General features: G+C 39.9%; 1 protein-coding gene and 1 long non-coding RNA gene across 3 annotated transcripts in view; both read right to left on the reverse strand.

Annotated features, from left to right (window-relative positions):
- pan (transcription factor pangolin) overlaps positions 1-26,900 on the reverse strand; it is an 826,450-nt gene that overhangs the window by 501,676 nt on the left and 297,874 nt on the right. The gene's annotated exons all lie outside the window — the stretch shown is intronic.
- The window catches only part of LOC108373009 (uncharacterized), a 15,396-nt gene continuing 1,009 nt past the window's right edge, over positions 12,514-26,900 (reverse strand). The window contains exons 2-3 of the long non-coding RNA XR_001848922.1: positions 21,298-21,304; positions 12,514-12,523 (exon numbers count right to left, since the gene is read on the reverse strand). This is a non-coding gene — a long non-coding RNA (uncharacterized LOC108373009). The remainder of the gene's footprint in view (positions 12,524-21,297; positions 21,305-26,900) is intronic.

Below are 26,900 nucleotides of genomic sequence, written 5' to 3' on the forward strand. Positions count from 1 at the left end.
CACTCCGTTGCTTATGCCAGGATTTTAACTCTCATTCCAGCACGTTTGATATATCAGATCCGCTTTTCAGCATTAAGAAAGCGATACTCTCCTCTCTCAATAAGTGAATTATTGACATAAATACTAAAATCAGCTGATGAATTTAGTTCTGTAGCTGAACAGTTTTAGATCTCGACACTTAACAAACTCCTGCCTATCGTGACTCGGCGCAAAAATTTAAAATATTGGTTCCGTCATGCGGACTGCGCCCCTCGTGCGGATGGGCGGGAATGGAGGGTAAAAACCGTTGGGATATTATTATGAGCAAAAATTTCAAACTAACTTGAATTCGAAGTATATAGTAACTACTCTGGATAAAGGACTAGACGTTGAAGATAAGCAAAACTATTTGTTTTTATCAGCTTTTATTTACATACGTATGTATACAAATTTAAGTGCAGAATTTAATAAATATACAAATATTAATTATCTTTATGGGTTTTAATTTAAATGATTTCATGTACATACATACATATTTACGAATACATAAATGTAAGCACGGAAATGAATATTTCTTTATTATGAAATTTCAAACAATATTTAAAAAACTAAAACATTATTTTACATATAGAGGCCGACCCTTTTCATTTCACACCTCATTTTTTAAAATCGGGAGAACGGTGGAAATATCATAATTTTAAACGCAGGTGGCAACCCTATTAAAAAATATATCCTTTCTACACATCTAGAGGCCAAGCCCTTTCATTTGACACCTCATTTTTGAAAATCGAATGAACGGTGCAAATCTTATGCAATTGACAAAATTGCCTTCGCACAGAATAGTATCTCTAGCCACACCAACTTTCCGTGAATGTTTGACGCAGCATTTACATTACATTTTACATGCCACTTATAGCTACATATATGAACGCACGCTGTTTGGTCTACCAATACATACGCGTACGAACAGTGGAAATTCTTTCTACCTATCAGTCGCGAACGCGAACGATCTGGACTTGTTTTAAGCTTCTCGTTCGCGAAGGAGAACCAATAGGGAATATTTGATACGTTCACGNGTTTGACGCAGCATTTACATTACATTTTACATGCCACTTATAGCTACATATATGAACGCACGCTGTTTGGTCTACCAATACATACGCGTACGAACAGTGGAAATTCTTTCTACCTATCAGTCGCGAACGCGAACGATCTGGACTTGTTTTAAGCTTCTCGTTCGCGAAGGAGAACCAATAGGGAATATTTGATACGTTCACGTTCGCGTTCGCGTAATAAGGTGAGTGAATATTTCCGAACACTGGTTAAAACAGTTCAAGTTTTTGGTAAAAATTTCTTTTTTCCTTTTGAGTAGGTTTTTTAGCATGTTTTCTTCTCCTTGCGAATTGAGCGTGACAGATACGGATCTGAATAAGCGACTGGAACACGGCTATTGGTCAAAAGCATCGATTTCGAACTCGCGTAAATTTGCATAGGGTGGTCTAAAAATGTATGTGAAAAAGTAAAGTCCGAATTTTTAACCTCTCACACCTAGGCTTGTTCTATATCGAAAAAATTATACCCCTATCTTTTATTTTGAAATCATAAAATATTTAGATTTAAAATATTACAACTTTTGTAGAAGTGGTATAGATTTCTTAAAGATCAATAAATTTCGATCGGAAAACTCAGTTTCTCTGCAGAAGATTCCCAATAATAATACCCAGTTGTTTATTTAACCATTATTTCATACTAACTATAATTTATAGGTCCGCCAAAATCCTCCAAAAACCCCGAAAAATGCAAAGGGGGAGCAATAAAATAATCGTTAAATAAACAATTGGGTATTATTAATGAAAGTCTCGTGAAGTGAACCAGAGTTTTCCGATCGAACAATATTGATTTTCAAGAGTTCTATTCTATTTCTACGAAAAGTTCTTTTTTCCCCATATAATATACATGGTAAACTTTGAGCGCTTTGAGCGTCCTCTAAATATGTTTTTAATTCAAAAGACAAAATAGGGGATACTTTTTTTTCGATATAGAACGAGCCTAGGGGTTGAGAGCATTAAAATTCCAGCTTTACTTTTTTGGGCCACCCTAATGTGCATTTTGTTAACTGCGATAACACGAACGCTCTCCGAAAACATTGTTCGAAAGTACTAAGTGTTGCATTTTAAATGCAGAAAAAACGCTGCATTAGCAGTTTTACCATACGGGTAGATTTTTTAGACAAAGATGTGTATTTAAAACCTGAAAACGCTTTGGCCGAACTGAACCGAACCGAACCATTTTTTGGAGTGGTTTTGGGTTCGGTTTTGGCATTATAAAATACAAAATGTTCGTGTTAAGTTCAACATTGGTTTGCGGCCCTCTTTATGTTCATTTATTTGGCATGTTGTGTTTCCAAAAATTATGTGTTTGATGCAAGTGAGCTAAGGCGAGCCACAGTGACATTGCCGTGAGTCAACTGAGCTACTGGGTGCGCACCTGGTTTACACCAATAGGATCATAGAAAATTACGAAGCTATTCACCACTCTAATTTTATTTAAATCGTTCTTGAATAATTTTAAATTTAAATATTTTTAATTCATACTTGAATTGAAATGCTGAATGATGATGGATGGACGGGTAGAAGAAGTCCTCTGCTACATACATATGTACATGGTTTTGTATGTGCGCTACAGATACAGAGAAAAAAGTTAAGTTGAAAAGTTAATTTTTAATACTGTCACTACCTTAGATAATACTGACCTACATATATTGATTTGTTTAAACTACACTCTAAAACATTTGTATAAAATTAAGACTACAAGGAGTAAAGTCATGTTCAAATTATTTTGGTGTCCAAAAATGGGCATTTTTGCACCTATTTATGTGAAAAACAAAAAATTGTCTAATATTCTTATAAAAAATGTGTAATGTTTACGTTTACAACCAAACTGTCTAAATTTTATGCACGAAGTGTCTAAAAGCTCACATGATGTTTGATTTCACATTAAAATGTCGAAATTTGACGCACGAAGTTTCTAAAAGCACACATGATGTTTGATTTTACACACTTATAATCATTTTTCTCATTAAATAGCAGTAAACGTTTATTTGTTGTGAAATCGACGCGTCAGTCGGTTTGGTGTGAGCAAATTTCTAATTGTTGGTGTTCTTCGGTGGAAAATTTGCGTAATAAACATATATTTATGAAAGCAGTTAGTGGTATTTTTATATGTAAGTTCATAGTTCTATAAATATTTTGGAAATGTTTGTATGTAAAGTGTGTGCTAAGCTGTTTTGTAAATTAAAGAGTTATCATTTACATTTATATGAGCATAGGGAATTATATGTAATATGTTTGAGTATTTGTTTCCGAAATGCAAGAAAAAAGTTCAAGCTATAATGCTTATGAAGTGCATTTTTCTAGAAATCATTCCGAAAAAGGGGACGTGGTTAAATGTCTATGAATGGTTGTTCGGTGATATCTTGTGCATTTTCACATATTTTAAAGCATTTTGCTTGCTATGAAAAGGTGAATTGTCCAATACTTTCGTGTTTGAAGCCATTTACTAATGCAGGCTGATAGATCCCTCCCCCCCATTCGTCAGTGGAATGAAACTTTTTATGTTTGTATTTATAACACAATACTATTTTTCCGATTTATAATTTTTTTATTTCAGACTGATGACAAATTATCTTTTAATGAATATATAAAACTATCGGTTGGTGGATTATGTATTGAATATTTGCGAAATACACTAGGCCATTTTGCTTAGTTCCCCACAGTGTTGGGAAAAAAATTGTTCCTTCAGTACGAAATCTATACAAAAACTGTACTTTTCGACTGTAAATTGTATCGACTTTTTAATTTGCTCATATGCATGCATGCATACATAGATTCCCTTCAAGACCAATGATTTGATGGTATTCACGGGAAAGTTTATGTAGGTACATTTTTTACGCTTTTAACATAAATGTCAAAGCAGATATTTTAAGATACACTTCTTAACAAACAAATTTTTTTAAGTTATTACGAATGGATAAAAGAGACATCTTCTTTGAATTCAGTACTAAAACTTGACATTTCAAGTGCTTATCAAAACTTTATACATGTTAACTAGATTCGCCATTTATCTTAAAATTATACAATTTTAATTATTTGTTTATAAAAATGCAGTTTACACTTTAACAAATCCCGTATAAATCCAAAGTTTAATCTTTGCGCAACGTTAAAAAAATCAACAAACTTTCCTAAAGCTTTTTAATTATATTTCCTAAAATACATATTTTGAGTATGCACTTTTGTAGCCCGATCAATTCAAATAAAGCGCAAGTTTAAAATACATAGCTGCGACTTATCGTTGATTTTAAATATATATATATTTTTTTTTGAAGAAGGCGTTGCTCATTTTCTTCATTAAAAAATCGTCGAACATACTTAGATAATATGGCAGAAAATTACCGACATCGTCAAAAATATGCCATACGCAGCTACTTTAAATTTGCACTTTATTATACTAAAATTGAATGAGCTAAAAAACTGCAAAATATTAAGAGATAAAATTGAAATTGAAAGTTCGAAATTTTTACGAAAGTTTGTCGATTTTTTTTAACGTTGTTCAAAGATTAAACTTATTTTCATTTAGTGTTTGTTAAGGAATAAACTATATTTTTGTAAACAAATAATTCAAATTAAAATATAATAAAATAAATAGTCAAATCTAGTCAATATGTGAGTGTCGTAAAGTTATAATATTTAAGAACATCTCTTTCTTAATTAACGATGACACTGTTTCTATATGAAGCTGATTTCGACATTTTGTTTTAATAAAATTTAGTATCGAAAATATTCTTTCAAAACTTGCCTAGGAATGTGATATAATGGTTCGTTCAAAACCTTTTTTCAAAACTTACAAAGGCAAAAACGAGAAGGCGAAGACAAAAAGAGAATAAAAAAATAGCCTGCAGTGAATTTTCAGATTTTTAAAACCGTATAGTAATTTAATTTTTTAAATTTAAATAAAGCATGAAGACCCCATGGAATAAACGAGTAAAAAAAAATATATAACGGTAAAACTGGCACATACAAAAATATATGAAAGAATGCACTCAGGCGACGCCTCTAGCCATTGTGTGTCACAGATTTAAGGTATCGAAGGAAAATTTTTTTTCATCCCGCCCCCCCAAAGCCAAATCCTGGCTACGCCACTGATGCCCACTAATAATTAAATTACGAAATTCTGACCACTCTTTTCGAATGCTGTAAACTTGATTAGCGGGTTGTAGATTGGCCGCCATCTTGAAGAAGAAGAGTGGTACGTTTTCTTTCCAACAGTTTAACCCATCAACCTCCACCAGAAAGGGCCTTTTTCAGCCCCTGTCCTAAGAAATGCTTAAATTTCCGGTAAAACATTAAACGGCACCTTTTACTAAGGATCACCGAAGGCGCAATCACCAAATTTTCACCAAAAAAAAGGAAACTTTAGCCCTGGGTTGAAAAAACTGCCATGAGATGGAGCAAAACCTTCCTGGGGTTTGACTAACATGTATGAATACTAACCTTTGGGCATAGTTTTAAGGCTCTAAAATGAGTAGGTACGTGAGTGACAAAATATGCGACCATCCTTCTTTTCACAATGGTGGCGATCGCATATCCCCCTGAGCTCGCCAATCAAGTTTTACGACTGGACTTACAATATTGAAAAAGAATAGAGCACTATGCAAAATCTCCTCAGATTACCCTATTTGACTCTAGTTTAACTGTACTAAACGCTTCCGCCCGAAAAACATGCTTCCTATGTTTATTTGGAGCTACGCTTTTTCTTTGGGGAAACAACCAGCGGGTCCAAATTATTATTAAATTATTAAAAAATTCTTTCAAAAATGTTATTTTGTTGTCGTAAATAGCATTAGATGTAGTAGTTTCCTAAGTGATATATTTCAATTCCTTAGGCACCGAACGCAAATTGGTAAGCAGCTGTATGGCTCTAAACAAACCTAACCTAGATAATTTTTTAGCAATGATGTAACTTTGAACCTGATAACCCATTTTAATTGTTCAATTACGATCAAAAATTTCCCATACATAATTTTTGAAAAGTCCATTTTTCTGGAACTTTCTATTTTTCTATTTGCGCTTTGACGCTGCCACACAAAGGAGAGGCACCTACAGTTTTAGGCCGACTCTGAACAGCGATTGTATTTTTATGAGAAGCTGTTTTCCATGCAGAAATACACTGAGAGGTTTGCCATTGCCTGTCGACGGGCGTCCAGTGTTGCCACGGACAAATTTTTTTCCTACCAAAATCAACCAAAGCCTACCAAAATCTTATTTAAGTTTTTAATATTTATTTTTTTAATGTCAAGTTTGTTAAAAATGTAGGTAACATAACACTTAAAAAACTAAGACACAGCTAGTACAATAAAAACAAATTAACTACGTATGACAATTCATTTTACTGAACAGACTTACTCAAATGTTTGTCTCTTTACACATACATATTATTATTATTATATCGGGGATACACCCGTTGTGACCTAAGGAGATCTATTGTGCTTAACCCTAATTGTAATCGCTCCAACCTTATTATCTTTAAGAAGTTAGGCACGTTTAGGCATGTGAAGGCGCCATGTTTAAAATTTTGGATGAAGAAGACAATCGTTCCCCTAAGTGTATCAGTCTGGTATTTATGATAAGTGGGCAGTCACATAGAATATGCTCTGGGGTTTCATTGACCAGCTCACAAAAGGATAGGGAACCCACCACATGGGAAAAAACCGACCAGTTTTGTTAGGAAAAGACCATGTTTGGCAACACTGCGCGCGACCGTTATTAGAAAAAACTTGTTCTTTTGTTTTTGATGTTAGTCGGAAACAGGGAATGGCAGTGCGCACTTTAACAACTACCCCACAGCGCCCGTCTGCTTTATATAAATAGAGATTTAAATTTATAGAAAGTTGGCAGACCTCTTAAAAATTATTGCTTTTGGATAAAAGAGCATATAAATTGCTTTCATTCGCTAAAAGCGTGCTGTAGTCGTTAGCAGCGCACACTGCCATTCCGCAGGACTAGGTTACAGACAGTTTCCGACCAACATCAAAAAAATAAAGCATACAAAAGTTTTTTCTAACAGTGGTCGCCCCTCGGCAGGCAAAGGTAAACCTCCGAGTGTATTCTGCCATCAAAAACAGCTTCTCATAAAAATACAATCATATAAGTTGCGTTCCAGATGCTCACGATATTCACGATTTGCTGGTTTTTTTTTGCAGGAAAGCGTTCCAGGTGCCAAAAAACCTGCAAGTCAAACCACTTTTGTGAGAGTAACTTGCTCTCTCCCTCAGTCAGAAGTTGCAGGTTTTAGTCCGAAGTTTTTCTTCCTGCAAGTTCATGAAAAGTGTCAAACGATAGGCAGGGTTGCATTTGTAAACAAAAACAGATACCAAAGAACATTAAGCGCCACGCAGCCAATCAAATAAATACGTCCAGCATTGCATATGTGTGAGATTGGCTCGTGTCTTGCCCGCAAACGTTCAAATAAACGCGCTAATTCAACAAACAATTTCTTTTTCTTGTCCGCGCACTTGCTCACCACGACGATCAGAAGGCAAGTGCGCTTAGTTTTTGTCAAGCAAAACGCGAGACGGTTGATAAAGATATTTGATCGTATCCATGGCGCTTAACATTACAAAAAAATGGAAGTAGTTACAGGAAAAGTGGTTTTTCGCGTTCCAGGTGACTTTTATTTTTTCTCTCTTGCTCCTCTCTTTCAAAAGAGTAATTTTGTTACTTGACAGTTTTACAGGTTTTTACACGAAGTTATCTGGAACGCAACTATAGTCTGTTCCTTTGAACTTCGGACTAAAACCTGTGGAACTGTCAAACTATAATTTTGCTCTCTCAAGTGAGAGTAAAAGAAGAACAGATGCAGAAGTGCACGCAAAAAGCACTATTTCCTGTAAAAACGTCTGTCGGTTTGTTTACATGTCATTTGTACAACACTGATTTGGCACTGATTCACTAATTATTAAAATCTATATATATTCAAATATTTCGTTGTTTACTTCCATATGTTTTACAAATATAAGGTTCTTTGCTTACACCGCTTTTTATTTTTGTTTGCACATGAAAATCAGCTGATCGTTTGACACTTTTCATGAACTTACAGGAAAAAAACTCCGGACTAAATTCTGTAAATTTTGACTAGGAACAGTTGCTCAGTTACTTTCTCCAAAGTGTTCCCACTTACAGGTTTTAGTCCTTACTTCCTGTAAGTTCTGACTAAATCCTGTAAACCGGACTGCTTTTGGAACAGACTAATAATATTGTGTGACAACATCAAGGCGCCAGTGTAGCCACTTTACCACAATTGTGGTAAATCTACCACATTTTGGATCATTTTTCACTTCTACCACAACTACCACAATTTTACTGAAATAAAATTATTAACCTAGTTTGCCAAAATGTTGCTTTCAAATTAGTTGACCAGCCAATTTTCTCCTCAATATGAATGTAAAAGTCACGAAAATATATTGTAAACATTGTTTTAGTTGAAGAGCTGAAGGTGCTGCCAAATTGCGCAATTTCAATACTCTACTTCAAACTGAATTTGTAGCTGTTTACACAACCATCTCAATATCAATTTCGATGACAGTTAGTTTATTTGTTTTTTTTTGTCCGGTTTGTTTTGTTTTTACTTGCTTGTTTGACGTTTGTTTTTTCTTCTTTTTACTCATTAATAATTAACAATACGCGATTTTAAGAGTTGTGTTCACCATGATACAAAAAAGAAGGTAGTTCCATTGTCACTTTTTCGTCGCCATATTAATAACCTGACAATTAAGTAGATTGTGAAATTTCGTGCTACCGTATCCAATATCTATAATTCTCCAAATTTTGTTATTAATTTTTTGTTTATTTACAAATCATTTTGTTCTTAGAATCGAAATTTGAACAAGCAAAAGGTATTTTGTTGGGTACGGCTAGGTTATTTGTACAATAATTTTGGGTTATTATGTCCAAACGCTTAACCCAAAGCAAAAATGTTTAACACACACGTGTGGTCAAACAATTAAACGTTAGTTTAAAATAAAAATTTTCAGATATAAATTTATGAATAACTTCGGTTTGAAATATGGATCTTTTTGTAAAAAATACTGTGGTCAGCGTAGCCGGGCTGAGGAGGTTATTTTTTCGAAGCGCTGCCGAAAGCCTACAACGTGGAAAGGTATTTTGCGCAAAAATCCTGTGGTTAGCGTAACCCGAGTTTACATTCTCCCTGTCAAAATGATGATATACCCCATTTTTCAATGGGTTGCCACCCGCCCCATAAAATTTTTTTTTCACACCGCCTCCAATATTGAACAGTAACATATATTTATTTTTAACTCCCTTTCGTTAGCTCGGATGTAACTATGTAATATTGATGCGCCTAAAAGATGCAGCGATTTATATTCTCAAGTTACATACCTGATGACAGTACGAATGCAAATTATAATAGTGAGGTTTTAGTTTTTTAAACTATAATTTTATTTTATCATGGTGTTCACGAGGTTGAGGCAATTTCGTCGCAATTTCAAGTGACAGTTTTTTGTATGGCGATATTGAGAATCGTATCGCAGTTTCAGCTGAAACTGAAAATTTTTCAGAGAGCAACTGTGGTGATATAGATATTTATTCATTGTGTTAAATGTAAACTTTTAAAGTATTATATAAAACTGTGTGATGAAATACGTAAATACGTACCTTACGAGAGTACACAGAATGCGAAAAGGGTTTAAAAATTGACAGGAACTTTATTTACCGGTTACAAACTTTTTATTACCAGCGCAGAATAGACCTGTTAGGGGTGTTGGGGATATTCACTGATGAAAATTATTCCAATTTCACAAGGAAACGAAGTGCGTTTAAAATTCAATATATTGCTTTATTAAATATGTATAGTAAATGCAATGTCTATTCGAGTAGCGATTTCAATGTACATATGTGTACTCGTATATATAAATTACTTAAATACGATGCAGTCACTAGTCAGCGGTAATAACGATTGATAAAAATAAAGATTATATTACAAGAACAGGTGCATAACAAATTAAAAAAATAAGTGTCAAAACGGTTAACCCTTATGCGGTGACTCTACACTTAACCCTTATGTAAACATCTGCAATTAACACTTGAGTAAATGCTTAAATGGACTCAACATACCGCCGCCCTTGAACTGCCTTGATATGTTCAATACAAAATTTAAGGATGCCGTTAAAGTTAGACTTGAAATTCAAAAATTCAAATAGTATCATAAAAAAGTAGTTGGTTAGTTTTCCTCGCAAAACAGATCTTCTTTTGTTGCAAGAAGGCACAGCTTAACTATTCGCCGGACCAATCCTCCATGCGGTGTTTTCAAAGTAACTATGCACACATGACCATAAGCTCCAGGATGGCATTTTACGACTCGTGCAAGCGTCCACTTCGTCGGAGGAGTAGGCTCGCTGAAAACGGCGACCGGCGATGTGGTCCTAAATGTTGCGCGAAGAACGAAACCATTTGATGCGTCGTTGTAGGCTTACCAAATATTCATCCCTCCATCGGCGCCAGAAATGCTGTCTCCGGGTAGAAATCGCTTGCCATCGCTGACGAAGATTTCCATAGAACCCTTGACCCTCAGGTTCTGGGATTGACTTCAGCGGCTCCCCCACAATGAAATGCCCAGGCGTAAGGACTTCTCACCACCATCTGAGGAAATGTCACATAGCGGGCGGGAGTTCACACAAGCTTCTACTTCTGTCAGCACGGTGTTGAACTCTTCGTATGAGAACAACGTTTCGCCCAGCACGCGTTTCAGGTGATATTTGATACGTTTGACGCCAGTTTCCCAATACCCTCCCATATGAGGTTCGGCCGGTGGATTAAAACGCCATTCGATATTCGAATCCGCAAAGAAAGATTGAAGTGTGGCATCAGACATGCAGCGTTGAAATGCGATGCGAAGCCCCTTCTCGGCGCCAACAAAGTTGGTGGCATTTTCTGATGCCATGACTTTACAAAAGCCTCTGCGATTTGTAAACCTTTTAAACGCGTTAAGGAACGCTGGCGTTGAAAGGTCACCAACAAATTCGAGATGCATCGCACCTGTACACATACAGACGAACTTGGGTGAACTTGTACATGTAAGGCCCAGCGAAATCGACAGCGGTGCGGGTAAAACAACGAGCGTAAGTTGTGCGAGTAGCAGGTAGGTCAACCCTGACCTGCGCGGCAGGATTTGGTTCAAACAAGTGCACTTCACACACTTGCGATATACGTTGCGGACTAGGCTGCGAGCGCCGACAACCCAATAACGGCGTTGTAAAACAGTCTGCATAATTCGGGGTCCAGCGTGCAAGGTAAGTTTGTGTATTTCGCAGACTATTAGCTTGGCGAGCGGACAGTTCTTCGGCAGGATAATGGGATGCCTTACATCAGGCGTGACACGAGCATTTTTTAATCTGCCTCCAACACGCAGAACGTTGTTCACATCGAGGAACGGGTGCAAACGCAAAAGACAACTGCGAAGCGGGTTTGGTCTTTTAACGCTGCAAAGAGAAATCTCATTAGACAAATAATGCTGTTGCGTATACCTGACTAGGCGAAGTTCAGCTTCAGACAACTCGTTGCAACTCGGAGGACCAAACCGCTTTCTAACGCCGAGACGTCTGTCAGCTCGAGCGTTGAAGCTGAAGCGCAGAACGTAAGCAATGATACGACGAAGTTTGGAAAACGACGAGTACTTCGCTATTACCGACCAGTGATTGCTGGAGCTAGTCACATGGACGCGAACGCTGCTTCGAATGCCCAACTCTGTCGTGTGGTGCTTCGATGATTTTTGCTTCCAAAATTGGTCAGTGCTTCTCAGGAAGTCAGGACCATCCCATCACAGTTGATGACGTAGTAACTCGGTGGGAGTTAAACCCCTTGAAACGCAATCTGCAGGGTTCTGCTAGGAGCGGACGTGGTTCTAACACTCAGGCGGCAGGACATCCTGAATGTCGGCTACGCGGTTGGCAACAAAAGTCATCCATCTGCTGGGATGCGCCTGCAGCCAAGCCAATGTGATGGTGGAGTCAGTCCACGCGAACAGCGGGTAACGGAGATCAGACCTGCAGAGTAGCACGCTTCGCACCAGTTTTGTAGCGAAATGCGCAGCGCAAAGCTCTAGTCGTGATAATCTTGTCGGTTTAAGCGGTGTCATCTTGGTCTTCGACGAGATCAACGCGACAATAATGCTACCATCGCTTTGTGAGGTACGCGCGTACAGAACGGAGGCGTATGCGCGGTCGGAAGCATCGGCGAACACGTGCAGTTTCGTGGACGACCCAGATACTTCCGTACCGAGCCAGCGATCCACCTTCAAGTGTGCGAGCTGCTCCAATTCTATGCGATGCTCCAACAATTTTGTTGCGATGGACTCAGGAATGAGGTCATCCCAACCTACATTGGTGCGCCAAATGTCTTGGATGGTTCCATCTTTGATTTTATAGTTGCAGGCGCAAGCAGTCCCAACGGATCGAATAGCGTGCTTGCCTCTGATAAAAATGCTCTTTTGGTCAAACTAGCAGGTGGTTGCTTCAGGCTGACAGTGAATGTAAAGTAGTCTCCCTCCGTGTTTCAGATCAGACCTAATGCATAAACCTCCTTATCGTCGACGATGTAATGCGATATGGTTTCAGCTGCATTAGAGATGCTTGCATTTAGTTCTACGCAGTTCGACGCCCACTTTCGGAGTTCAAATCTACTTTCCCGCAATATTTCAGGCACTCTTTACTGCAGAAACATAAGTTCCTCCTTACTAGATGCACCACTTAGCAGGTCATCCATATAAAAGTCCTTTAGGATAACATTAACGGCTCTAGCACAACCATTCGATGAATATTTTGCCGTCTGTTGCAGCGATCGGACAGCTAGGTGAGATACAGCTGCTCCTCCGTACGTCACAAGAACCATGCGAAAATCTTGGATGGGCAAGGATGGATGGCTGCGCCAAACGATGCGCTGCAGATCGGCATGTTTTGAGGATACGCAGATTTGACGATACATTTTGGCGATATCTGCGGTTACTGCGAAGCGGTTCGTTCTAAAGTGCATCCAAAGCGTGAGGGCCGACAAATATGGCGTCATTCAGCGAATTACCGGAAGATGATTTGACGGACGCGTTGAAAACAACCCTCAGTTTTGTTGTAATGCTAATCTCCTTTATAACGGGATGGTGCGGCATGTAGTAGGTTTGATTGAAGGTTTCTGACGCGATCTGCATATGATTCATGTCGATGTGTTCTTTCATAAACTAGTTGTAGCGCAAACGTAGGTCGCTGTCGCGAGCGAGTCTTCTTTCAAGGCGTAGTAAATTCTGGACGGCGAGGTTTCGCGATTCCCCTAGCGGTACATCGGGCTTCAACGGCAACTCAACGATGAATCGCCCAGTAGGTGCTCTTCGGTGCATTGTCTCGAAGCGGTCTTCACAGTAACGTTCATCGTATGTAAGATGTGTTTTTTGAGGCGCTTCCTCCAACTCCCACAGCCTAGTCAAGGCTCGCTCTAGCTGAACATCACAGTGCAGCGACTGCAAGCGTGGCGCAGAAGGCCCGGCCCCATGCACGCTTCCAAACATGCCATGTTGAAACAGCTACAGTCTGCGTTGGTAAATCGCTTGTAATTTTTGGCAAAATTAGCGCGTTGACAGTAAAGCATTGATCGGAACAGTAGGAGGAGAGAGACAGTGATACCTCACCTCTAGCTCCGCCTCCTTGCGCTGACCCAATTCCGGTGATGTATACTTCGGATGATGTTCGCTGCAGTCCCAAGCGTTGCACACAAGCCTCGGTCACAAAGGAGGCGTGCGACCCGGATTCGAACAGTAAACGCGCGGGTTGCCCACGGCCGGAACAATCACATACCTTTACTAACGCGGTGGATAGCAGCACAACTTTTTCTACTGGAATGGGCGGATTGAAATTGGAGTTGAGGCATGATGAAACGGAGGCAGCGGCGGCGCTCGATGAAGGGTGGTCGGCTAGTGAATCGTTTGCGTGCGGCGCGGGGTCAGCGTCAGCGTTAGATGATGCGTCAAAATCTAATGAGGCGTTCGCGTTTACGTGGGGCGCGGTGTCAGCGGCAGAGAACGGATGGGACGGATTGTTGGAAAATTGACTAGCTGCGGTAACGGTTGTTGAAGGTACGGCACCACGCAACAGCGTGTGATGACGTTGGTAGCACACACGGCAGTTGGAACCACTGTTACACCGATCTTTATAGTGTCCCGAGCTTAGGCAATTTAAACATACACGCGCTTGCTTCACGAATTTCGATTTTGCGGTTAAAACCAGATCACGAAACTTTTCACAACCATAAATTTTGTGAGGTCCATTGCAATAAGCACACGCGTTATTCTGTTCCGGTATCGCATGGAACACGTTTGTCGATTTGCTTGCTGATGCGGTTTTGACCTTGACTGGTGTCGGTGTTACTGATGGCGGAAGCATGGATAGCGACCGACATCGTATCTCTAGAAATGTGGCTAATTGTTCGAATGACGGAGGCTCATCACTCACGAGTGATAGCTCCCACTGCTTACGCGTCTCGAATGCCAATTTATTCACGACCTCATGTACCAACCAGTCCTCCCAAAATTCAACTGGACGACCTAACGCTTTAAGCTCGCGAATATGCTGCTGAAACCCATCAATTAAACTTTGATTGCCTCGGCATTGTCGCTCGTAGCTCTTTTGACATCGGCCAGTGCGCGAAGATGACCTTCCACAATTACACGCAGGACTTTATACCGCGATTTTAGCAGCCCCCAAGCTTCAGCGTAATTCGCGTCACTTATTTTAAATTTAATTTTTAACGCGTCACCCTTCAAGCAGCTTCGTAGGTAGTGCAGCTTTTTTACGTCCGACAGTGCAGAGTTACTGTCAACTAGCGAGGTAAACGCGTCGTAAAACCCGATCCATTCCGTAGAATCACCGGAGAATGTAGGCAGCTCCATTTTTGGTAGACGAATGGTCGCGAACACAGGCGTTGACACAACATTGTTGTGGGGTTCGGTGCGACACTTTTGTACGCGCTTTAAGTTTGCTAAAGCCGTCGAGTACCAAGTCTCGGCTTGGATACGCACGTTTTCTTCGATATCAGCATTATCAACACCACAAGAAATTTCTATTGCATCTTGGGCAACGTTAAAACGAGCCCACTGTTCACCCAATAGCTGGAGGTAGCTCGTAATATTTTCCGCATCCATTGTGAATGCGTCATCTACACTTTTTGCCATATAGCGTTTAATGGCACTGAGAGCAGCATCGCGCGTTTTAACGCAATTTGACATTTTTGTGTTTGCCTTTGAGGAGCCGTTCGTAAGTCAAGATTAAAATATAAGCACTTGTAGAGTTCAAATGAAGGACGCGGCGGACTTCTAGAATTTTCGCAATGTCAACTGTAGGGCGAATGCGCAAACGCTCGCACGATTTAATGCACCAATGATTGTTTCTTTTAACTTTATTGCAGTTAATTGTGGGTTTCAACTATATTAAGTTTGCGGATTGCGGTATTTTAGCTTTTCAGCGGATTTTACTTGTTTTTTTACAAATTATTTTACTCAATCGCGCTTATGCGTATGTACCACGTATGTACATATGTACGGGAACAAAATATATATATGTATGTGCGCGGAGCGACCGAATCCGGAACGAAGGACTAGTATGTTGCGGATATTCACTGATGAAAATTATTACAAGGAAACGAAGTGAGTTTAAAATTCAATATATTGCTTTATTGAATATGTATAGTAAATGCAATGTCTATTCGAGTAGCGATTTCAATGTACATATGTGTACTCGTATATATAAATTACTTAAATACACTTAAGCTGTAGCGGGCGGAACGATTAATAGCGAAAAACGATGCAGTCACTAGTAAGCGGTAATAACGATTGATAAAAATAAAGATTATATTACAAGAACAGGTGCATAACAAATTAGAAAAATAAGTGTCAAAACGGTTAACCCTTATGCGGTGACTCTACACTTAACCCTTATGTAAACATCTGCAATTAACACTTGAGTAAATGCTTAAATGGACTCAACAAGGGGTTCTTTTAGCGCAACTGGAACGCCTCTAGCTGTGAAAACTTGAAATGCTTTCGCGTCGCGTTTAATCTTAATATCGAATTAAAATTTCTTAAAATACCCAAGTCCATTAAAAAGCATTGGATATTCTTTGTAAATGTCTACACTAGAGCATTTTAAGTTGTTTGTTTTAATATTTGTATTGTGTAGCTCACTTTTTGATATTAAACGCAATTTGGCGCTGGAGCTAAAGCTTAGTAGCGGTTCCTCAACCCGTCAATAACATATACCTCATTCACCCCTATATTGGTTATCGTAAGTCGTTCGCATCGACAGTCGTTCGTTGAATTAAGTCGTAAATAAAAACATTAACGGCAGATTTTGACACGTTTTCAATACTTTTTCATTTCGAAGGGATAATAGGAATACACATTTCTAGTGGATTATGTCATTCGTTGCCTCATAACGCCAATGAAAATCTCAAATTTCGACGAACGACTGTCGTTTTGCCAATCGGAATAGGGCCCATTATTTAATTAAGTACTATTAAATTTGTGGTTCGCCTCCAATTTTCGGACGATGTTTAATTTTCGCGCTGTTTAGTTTTGTATTACGGAACTTGTTCTTAAATATTTCGTGTGATATCACGTCGACTGGCGACTTCCTGTAAACTTCATTTAAACTTTGTTTGTTACTATGTTCACGTTTCATGACGTGTAACTGTCAACGCTGCTTATCGACAGCATGCCTAAAAAAAATCGTGCCCACGGTATCCATTTGATAAGCAAACACGCGTGAATTGATTAAATTTGTTGCATTTGTTGCATTTCTTTCCTTTTGCTGGGCAACTAATTTGTTTCACATGAACTGTGTGAGAGCCACACCACATGCACTTGTTATTATTTTGCAATTGTTTGTTGTTTTCGGTACTATTTTTCTGTTTAAGCCTTTTGTAGTTGTTGTCAGGCGAGGGCGTGGTGAGTTTGTGTATAGAAGAAATCCACTCAATTTGTTGTCTTCTAACAGCCCGGTGCTGTCTCACTTCCGCGACTGCTTTTTTAAGGTCAAATCGGTCACTAATTGTAGTTTCTCCGACAGTTTTCGATTCCGCACTGCAACCACAATTTTGCCGCGGATCATATCTTCTCTGAGAGTACCGTAGTTGCAATTTTCAAACAATAGATATAGGTCCATTATAAAATCTTCGCTGAGTTCACCTTCAAGTTGGTTGCGAAGGTTAAATTTCGCCCTCTCATATAAAACATTTGTCATAAACACACATAAAATGGTTTGTGAAAGCCTTCACCACTTTAGCGTATAGCCTTTTGTCTTGGGCTGACAAAGTAAATGACAGAAATATATTGTCCGCCTGATCCCCCATCAGGTAGACCAGCGTGTTGATTTGTTCATCTTCTGAAGATGTATGCAATTTCGATTCGGAATCTTTCGAATCGCCGGAGCCATCTTGGCCACTCTCCCGGATTGCTAAACGTAAAGGCATCAGGCGGAGTGCAATAGGATATAGTCGTTGTGCTGGGTATGCAGTTACAGTTGCACGGCTACTATACTCAATCCCGACTCTTGCGTCCTCGTTCGCGCACTCTGGGCAACGTGAGCAACCCATGTGCGAGATGCGGTAACCAATCCGAGTGGAGCCTTGGGTCACGGCAGAAAAAGAGGAAGCTTCGGTGAGAACACTCCGACTTATTCGGTTTAAGGGCTCACTGGAGTCTTCCGCGTCTATTCACCAGTTGGTGCGGCTGCAAGCGGGTGTCTGTGTTGGAGCAAGCGGCTCGCTATACAAACGTGTATTTGGTTGCAAAACCACCCCCGTCCCAGAAATGGGTTGGGCGCTAGGTTTGGGACCCGCGATGTAAAAACCCCTTCCAGTGAAGAAGCGAAACAATGCCTCGGATGAGACCCCCATACGATGACGACCACGGCAAACGTTTAAAGGACTACGATTTGGGGGCATGCACCTGGAATCTCCGGACCCTTAATGGGGTAGGTGCCTCTGCCCGGCTGGTTGATGTCCTCGTAAGAATAAAAGCTGACATCACCGCCATCTAAGAAACGCGTTGGACGGGGCAATACAAGCAATGCCTGGGGCCTTGCGACGTATACTACAGCTGCCATATATAGGAGCGCAAATTCGGTAATGGATTTGTGGTGGGAGAGAGACTCCATTGCCGAGTACTGCCGTTCACCCCGGTGGACGAGCGTCTAGCCATAATCCACATCAAAGCAAAATTCTTCAATATCTCGCTAATCTGCGCCCATGCCCCGATGGAACAGAAGGATGAAGTATCCAAGGATGACTTCGACGAGCGCTTGGAGCGCACGTACGAGCGCTGCCCCGCAACGATAACAAAATCGTACTTGGCGTCTTCAATGCCGGAGTGGGCAAGGAATAGATCTTTGGAACCACCGTCGGAAAGTTCAGCCTCCACGACGAAACGTCCGACAACGGACTGAGGCTGATCGACTTCGCCGGGGCCCGAAACATGGTAGTATGCAGTACTAGGTTCAAGCATAAAAAGATCCAGCAAGCTACGTGGCTGTCTCCAGATCGAAAAACGAGAAAATAAATCGATTATGTCGTTATAGATGGAAGGCATACTTCCAGGGTTTTGGACGTACGTACACTCCGAGGCCCAAACATCGAATCGGACCACTATCTTGTTGCAGCCGCCTCTGTGCAGCAAAATATGCGCAGGAAATATGCCCTCAGAGAGCACTCTTCAACAAACCGTCATATGCGAGCAGTGGAACCACATTTCCCGCTCATTAAGTACCGCCGCCGAAGAAGCAGTCGAATTTCAGCGAGCCCGAGAGAACAACTGGTACGATGAGTGTCAGAAAGCTGCAGAGAAAAAGAAGCCGCCTACAGGGCCACGCTGCGATCGGGCGCAACCGAGCCATGTGGGACCGTTATAGGGATCTGAAGAGGGAATCGATACGAATTTTCCGCAATAAAAAGAGAGAGGCCGCAATACGTGAGTGCGAATAGCTTGAAATGCTGGCCGACAGGAAGAATGCCCGAAAATTTTTCCAGTGTTAGGTGACTTACGGAAGGTTTCAAGACCAGGGCGTACTCCTGTAAGAACAACAATGGCGACCTAGTTACCGATGTTCAGANCAATATCTCGCTAATCTGCGCCCATGCCCCGATGGAACAGAAGGATGAAGTATCCAAGGATGACTTCGACGAGCGCTTGGAGCGCACGTACGAGCGCTGCCCCGCAACGATAACAAAATCGTACTTGGCGTCTTCAATGCCGGAGTGGGCAAGGAATAGATCTTTGGAACCACCGTCGGAAAGTTCAGCCTCCACGACGAAACGTCCGACAACGGACTGAGGCTGATCGACTTCGCCGGGGCCCGAAACATGGTAGTATGCAGTACTAGGTTCAAGCATAAAAAGATCCAGCAAGCTACGTGGCTGTCTCCAGATCGAAAAACGAGAAAATAAATCGATTATGTCGTTATAGATGGAAGGCATACTTCCAGGGTTTTGGACGTACGTACACTCCGAGGCCCAAACATCGAATCGGACCACTATCTTGTTGCAGCCGCCTCTGTGCAGCAAAATATGCGCAGGAAATATGCCCTCAGAGAGCACTCTTCAACAAACCGTCATATGCGAGCAGTGGAACCACATTTCCCGCTCATTAAGTACCGCCGCCGAAGAAGCAGTCGAATTTCAGCGAGCCCGAGAGAACAACTGGTACGATGAGTGTCAGAAAGCTGCAGAGAAAAAGAAGCCGCCTACAGGGCCACGCTGCGATCGGGCGCAACCGAGCCATGTGGGACCGTTATAGGGATCTGAAGAGGGAATCGATACGAATTTTCCGCAATAAAAAGAGAGAGGCCGCAATACGTGAGTGCGAATAGCTTGAAATGCTGGCCGACAGGAAGAATGCCCGAAAATTTTACCAGTGTTAGGTGACTTACGGAAGGTTTCAAGACCAGGGCGTACTCCTGTAAGAACAACAATGGCGACCTAGTTACCGATGTTCAGAACGTACTTAAATTATGGCGGGAACACTTTTCCATCCTACTGGAGCAGCACGGAAAGCTGTGGATGAAGAACCCGAGCCCCCAGTCGATGATGACGGAGTTGATGTTTCTCCGCCTGGCTATGACGAGGTACGAATAGCAATAACGCGGCTGAAAACAACAAAGCTGCTGGAGCTGACAGCTTGCCAGCAGAGCTATTCAAGTACGGTGGCGACGAGTTGATAAGGTGCATGCATCAACTCTTATGCAGAATATGGTCAGTTGAACGCGTGCCATACGACTGGAATTTAAGTGCCTAGGGTTGCCAACATTTTCTAAGATTTGTATAGTATTTTGTCATAAAAATCGGAAAATTATAGTACACTTCAAATATATATATGGGGTATTCTCAATGGTGTCGTAAGTGTCGTATCGTTGTATGTGGTATGGAATTCACAAAGTACCATCAAAGCCATATTATGATTTTTTGCAGTGCTAAAAAATAGTTGGTTGACGTTTCAAGTTCTCTAAACATTTATTTAAGCTTTTAAAGTTTACGACATACAACAATACGACACTTACGACACCGTTGTGAATCGCTCAATAGTATTTTATTTAAAAGAAAAAGTAAAAACGTTTTTTAGGTAGTGGAAAAAGTTCTTCCTGTGAATGCCGAGGTTGCTGGAATAGAGTAGAAAAGAAATAATTTTAAGTAAATTTGTTATTTCTTTCTTAGTGTTATTAAAAATATGTTGCCTTTTTTGATTACAAACTCACTATGACCTTTTACTTTAAAGAAAATTTCATTTAATATTGTTATTTCAGTATAAAGGTCATCCATTTCAATACAGATTTTTTCTCTCAATTTATTGAAATATATTTACATACATTTAAAGCTGAAGAAATATAGTATTTTCGCGTACTATATATTTTCCAACAGTATATAGTATTCCGATAGGAGAAATAGTACAATACTATATATTATAGTACGGTTGGAAACCCCAGCTCTGCCCAATCCACAAGAATGGCGACCCCGCCATTCGCGCCAACTACCGCGGGATCAGCCTTCTAAGCATAGGTTACAAGGACTTATCGTGCATATTGTGTGAAAGACTGAAGCCCACCGTCAATGAACTGATTGGGCCTTATTAGTGTGGCTTTAGGCCTGGAAAATCCACCATAGACCAGGTATTCACAACACGTCAAATCTTGGAAAAGACCCGCGAGAAAAGGATCGACACTCACCACCTACTTGTCGACTTTAAAGCAGCTTTCGATAGCACTAAAAGGAGTTGCCTATACGCCACTAAGTCTGAATTTGGCATCCCCGCCAAACTGATACGGCTGTGTAAAATGACGTTGAGCAATACCACCAGCTCCGTCAGAATTGGGAAAGACCTCTTTGAGCCGTTCGCCACCAAACGGGGGTTCAGACAGGGCGACTTCCTTTCTTGTGACTTCTTTAATCTGATGTTGGAGAAGATAATAAGAGCTACATAACTAAACCGCTCAGGAACAATTTACTACAAGAGCGTGCAATTGCTGGCCTATGCCTGTGACATCGACATCATCGGTAACCAAAACCGCGAAGTCTGTTCTGCCTTTTCTAAGTTGGATAGGGAAGCAAAGCGAATGGGTCTGGTGGTAAACGAGGGCAAGACGAAGTATCTCCTGTCATCAAACAAACCGTCAGCACATTCGCGGTATGGCACCCACGTCACTGTTGACAGTTATAATTTCGAGAAGGTAGAGAATTTCGTTTGCTTGGGAACCAGCATTAACATCGATAATAACACCACCAGCTCCGTCAGAATTGGGAAAGACCTCTTCGAGCCGTTCGCCACNCGTCAGCACATTCGCGGTATGGCACCCACGTCACTGTTGACAGTTATAATTTCGAGAAGGTAGAGAATTTCGTTTGCTTGGGAACCAGCATTAACATCGATAATAACACCACCAGCTCCGTCAGAATTGGGAAAGACCTCTTCGAGCCGTTCGCCACCAAACGGGGGTTCAGACAGGCCGACTTCCTTTCTTGTGACTTCTTTAATCTGATGTTGCAGAAGATAATAAGAGCTACAGAACTAAACCGCTCAGGAACAATTTACTACAAGAGCGTGCAATTGCTGGCTGAGTAGGCAATTCAGGAATAAAGTCCTCTCTCGACGTACGAAAACCACATAAGTCACTCATCATGCCCATGCTAGTATATGGCGCAGAAGCATGGACAATGACAACATCCGATGAGGCGGCTCTTGGGGTATTCGAGAGAAAGATTTTGCGGAAGATTTACGGGTCTTTACGTGTTGGCGACGGCGAGTACCGCAGACGATGGAACGATGGGCTGTATGAGCTTTACAACGACATGGACATAGTGCAGCGAATTAAAATACAACGGCTCCGATGGCATGTCGTTCGAATGGACACCGACGCTCCAGCTCTGAAAGTATTCAACTCGGAACCTGCTGGTGGTAGCAGAGGAAGAGGGAGGCCCCCACTGAGATGGAAAGACCAGGTAGAGAAGGACTTGGCTTCACTTGGCATTTCCAATTGGCGTCAGTTGGCACAGAAAAGAAACGACACCAGGCGACGGTACCGTAAAGCTGCTTGGGCTAAGATTATAACCGGGACGTTTTCCGCGTTTCCTGTGGGCATTGCTTAATGCGCTATTATGGTTTGGTAGTCGTTTATTGCGTAACTGCTTCAATCGGCGTAGGGCACTTCGACCGCTGCCACCATGTAACGTTTGCGAATAATACAACCGACGTTCTTGAGCTCTATTTCAAGACTGACTTTATTAGGTCAAAGCATGTAGTGACTACCGTAGATAATAAGTATATAAAATGTGCAAAACAGTAATAAAGCATGTAAGTAATACATAAGAGAGAATATTATGTATATGTACGTACACTAGGGTGGTCCAAAAATAGTAAAGTCGGAATTTTTATGCTCTCACCCCTTAGGATTGTTCCATACTGAAAAAAGTATATCCTTATTTTTTTTATTTTGAAATCAAAAAATATTTAGAAGTCGCTCAAAGCGCCCAAAGTTTTCCATGTATTTTTTATTCCACAGTAAACGTCTAAACAATACCACACTTGTGATTTAATTTTACCCTTAAGGGTTTCATGGCTTGTCGGCATTTCTCTTACCCTACCCTCAGCGGCTATCTACTCCGATAAAAAAGAGGCTCTCTGATCAGTAAAGTGCTGTGAAACTTCGCTGAAAATAAATAAGCTTGTAACTGAATTCGTCACCCACATAATAATGGGTGAAAGGTTAGAGACCTACAAGGAAATGGCGGACGAATTTGCTCCTTTACTTTAACTCCCTGTAGAGAGAAACGCTGCGTACTCACAGCGAAGTTTCGCAGGCAGCTGATGAGCTAAGATTTCCCGTGCACTGAGAAAAAAAATTAACCATGCCGTATTTGTTTCAAGCTAAGAAGATATGAGTTCGCGCCAAACGCCCTTTTGTTTACTTTAAACAGATTTATTTTTGGAAAGTTTTTCGTTTGAACATGATTTCATTCTTCACTTCACAGATGGTTTTTTTCTTTTTTAAGAAAAACTCTAAAATTATATGCTGCATCGAACCTGGGCTCTACTGAAATCTAACAAATAATAGTAAGCAAGCCACAAGATGGTTTTTCAAATGTTCACTTTGAATCAATGCCAACTCACACGATTGGTGCATTTGTACAGATTTGTACATTTTGATATTTATAGAGTGGTGTTGCTTGGAAATTTGTTTAATGAGGTGAATTTATTCTCGATAAAAATGTCTAGACAATTTTCAAACCGCTACCACGAAAAAAAAAAATACTCTATAGGAAAAACTCATGGCACCTTTTTCTTAGTTTGGGGTTTCGATAAATTAAAAGCTGAGCCTCTGATTCGTAAAGGGAGGACAGCTGAAGATAAAATGCTGGATTATTGCCATTTTTTCATTTTCTAGAAAGCTGTTGCGAATTAAGCCTTACCGCATGAATTTTTTTTTTTGTGATGAAATGTTCCGTCAAAATGGTGTTGTGCTTTACCAGCTTAAGAATTTCCTTTGTCCGGTGGTCCAGCAGCGGCCCGAACGAGCGGACAACGTAGCACGCCGAGGTATTCAAGTCTTGAAGCCCATATTGCCTACAGCAGGGCATGCATTTATAGATATGTACTTGGATGCATACATATACCTACTAAATAATATGACAATGTCTCTACGAATGTTTTGCAAATATTCAATTGCTTTGATGTGTGTATGTATGTTAGTATTGTGACCGCAATAAAAATACACATAAATAATACTGTGTACTCGTATCAATGGTATTTGTGCCTTTAGCTGCTCTATAATAGGGAAGATACTTAATACAATGATTCCAATTTTCCAAACGATTGCCAAATAACTGCCAGAACGTTCTTATTGTTTGAAAGCACTCGTCAATAACAATGAGTCCTTTCCTTCTAGTTTTTTGCAAAGGCATACTCCAAGGAAGCACACAGAATTGTCTTTACTTATGTATGTAAGATTTAAGCTTTGGATTGCAGTCTCAAGATATGCTAATATTATTTGCGCAAGAAAGTATTTTTGTTGGATATTTAAATTCGAGCGTTCGTCTACTTGTCTTTCTTGCTGATTAGCTGCCTGTCGACAAGTTGAACTGTTAAATGTGCGTACGTTGATCGATATGTTTTGTTTGTCAAAAAATTTAATTTAATTTCAAGAACTTTGGATCTGGTAAAAAGAAAAAACAGGAACTAATAAGCGAAAAAACACAGTTAAAAGGACAACCCAAGCACCTTTTACAAAGAAACAAAAAATTTGCGAAATTTAAGGTAAGTTTTCCTATTTACGACTAGCAATCTACGAACACATATAACCCATCAAAGTCACATGAGCCCGAGTGCTTTTTTATCGGATTCATTGTAACCAAACTACGAAGGGGAATGCAAACGGAATCGGCTCAAATCTCCTTATCGGACCTGGCTAAAGTTTATGTGTAATACCCTGTTGAGTGTATTCATTTAATGTGATACAAACCGAAGCCGTTTAAAATAATCTACATGCCCACAATTGAAACACTTTTCATTGCACCTGCGCTGTAAATGTTCGAGTTCCTCTAAACTGCTTTTCAGCACACTCCATACATTAGCATGCTCACACTTTTTTATAAACACAATACGTACAACACGCACACAAAAGTTTAATTCATAGGTTAATCATTAGAAAAATAAGCTGTAAAACCACCGAGCCAATGAAAATATACAGTGCAATCGCGATAAAACGCAATCAGGATAAGTGGAAAATTGAGGTAATTCGTAACACTTCGGTCACTTGCGCTATAACTCTTATTCATTATTACTCTATAAGTCGTAATTGAAGAAATAGCAAAATTCTCGTATCCCCTCTATCAGCTACTTTTGCTTTTGGTCTCGCTAAAGCGGTTTTTAACTCGTAAACTCAGTTGATAAGTCTTACAACTCGTACTGAATGAAACGATAAAATAAAATGGTGACAGTCAACAAGATCAACGGAAATAAGGTCAATTGAATTTTTTCCCACCCTGGGTCGAAATAAAGCCAATTGACATTATTACCTTTTCAAAAGCGAAATAAAGTCAAACAACATTTGGAAATAAAGTCATTGACGCTATTTCCTCATTCAAAGAGAAATAGCGTCAACAATGCTTAAAGTATGTCGATTCATAGAAAAATGTTGTTCTTACAATAAACATTGCCCCGTAAGTGTTGTTTTTTAATAGATGACAAAGGTTATTGCCAAATCCTCAGTGTGGTGCTATTAATCCACATGAACTACCACCATTGATTTTATTAAAAAATTTAAAATTACGAATATAGTAAAAACACGATGCGAAAATCCAAACGCAAAACGCAGCTGGAATACGAGAAATATTTGAAGAAAGAGTGTAGAAATGATCCAGAACTTGCAAAACATGTTTCGTTTCCACAAAAATAAAGCGAACACTATTAAATTAAAGAAACAGTCCATGTCCAAAAACCCCGGAGGAACACTGAAAGAATTCTGTGTTTTAAAATAGCATATTTTGAACGAATTGGGAATGTCTAAGGTGGAAAAGAAGCCAACCTTTGTATAAGGAAACAATTATAGAAATGGAATTTTCTTACACTGTACTCATGTCACACTATTAAATTGAAGAAACAGTCCATGTCCAAAAACTCCGGAGGAACACTGAAATAATTCTGTGTTTAAATTAGCATATATTGAACGAATTCGGAATGTCTAAGGTGGAAAAGAAACCAACCTTTGTATAAGGAAACAATTATAGAAAAGGAATTTTCTTACACTGTACTCATGTCTCCGCCAGCAATTTGTGACATCATTTAAAAGCAGCTNACAACATTTGGAAATAAAGTCATTGACGCTATTTCCTCATTCAAAGAGAAATAGCGTCAACAATGCTTAAAGTATGTCGATTCATAGAAAAATGTTGTTCTTACAATAAACATTGCCCCGTAAGTGTTGTTTTTTAATAGATGACAAAGGTTATTGCCAAATCCTCAGTGTGGTGCTATTAATCCACATGAACTACCACCATTGATTTTATTAAAAAATTTAAAATTACGAATATAGTAAAAACACGATGCGAAAATCCAAACGCAAAACGCAGCTGGAATACGAGAAATATTTGAAGAAAGAGTGTAGAAATGATCCAGAACTTGCAAAACATGTTTCGTTTCCACAAAAATAAAGCGAACACTATTAAATTAAAGAAACAGTCCATGTCCAAAAACCCCGGAGGAACACTGAAAGAATTCTGTGTTTTAAATTAGCATATTTTGAACGAATTGGGAATGTCTAAGGTGGAAAAGAA

Source organism: Rhagoletis zephyria, unplaced genomic scaffold (genome assembly GCF_001687245.7).
Source record: "Rhagoletis zephyria isolate East Lansing unplaced genomic scaffold, Rhagoletis_zephyria_1.1 Rzeph_scaffold_00004, whole genome shotgun sequence".
NCBI classification, from domain to species: Eukaryota; Metazoa; Arthropoda; class Insecta; order Diptera; family Tephritidae; genus Rhagoletis; species Rhagoletis zephyria.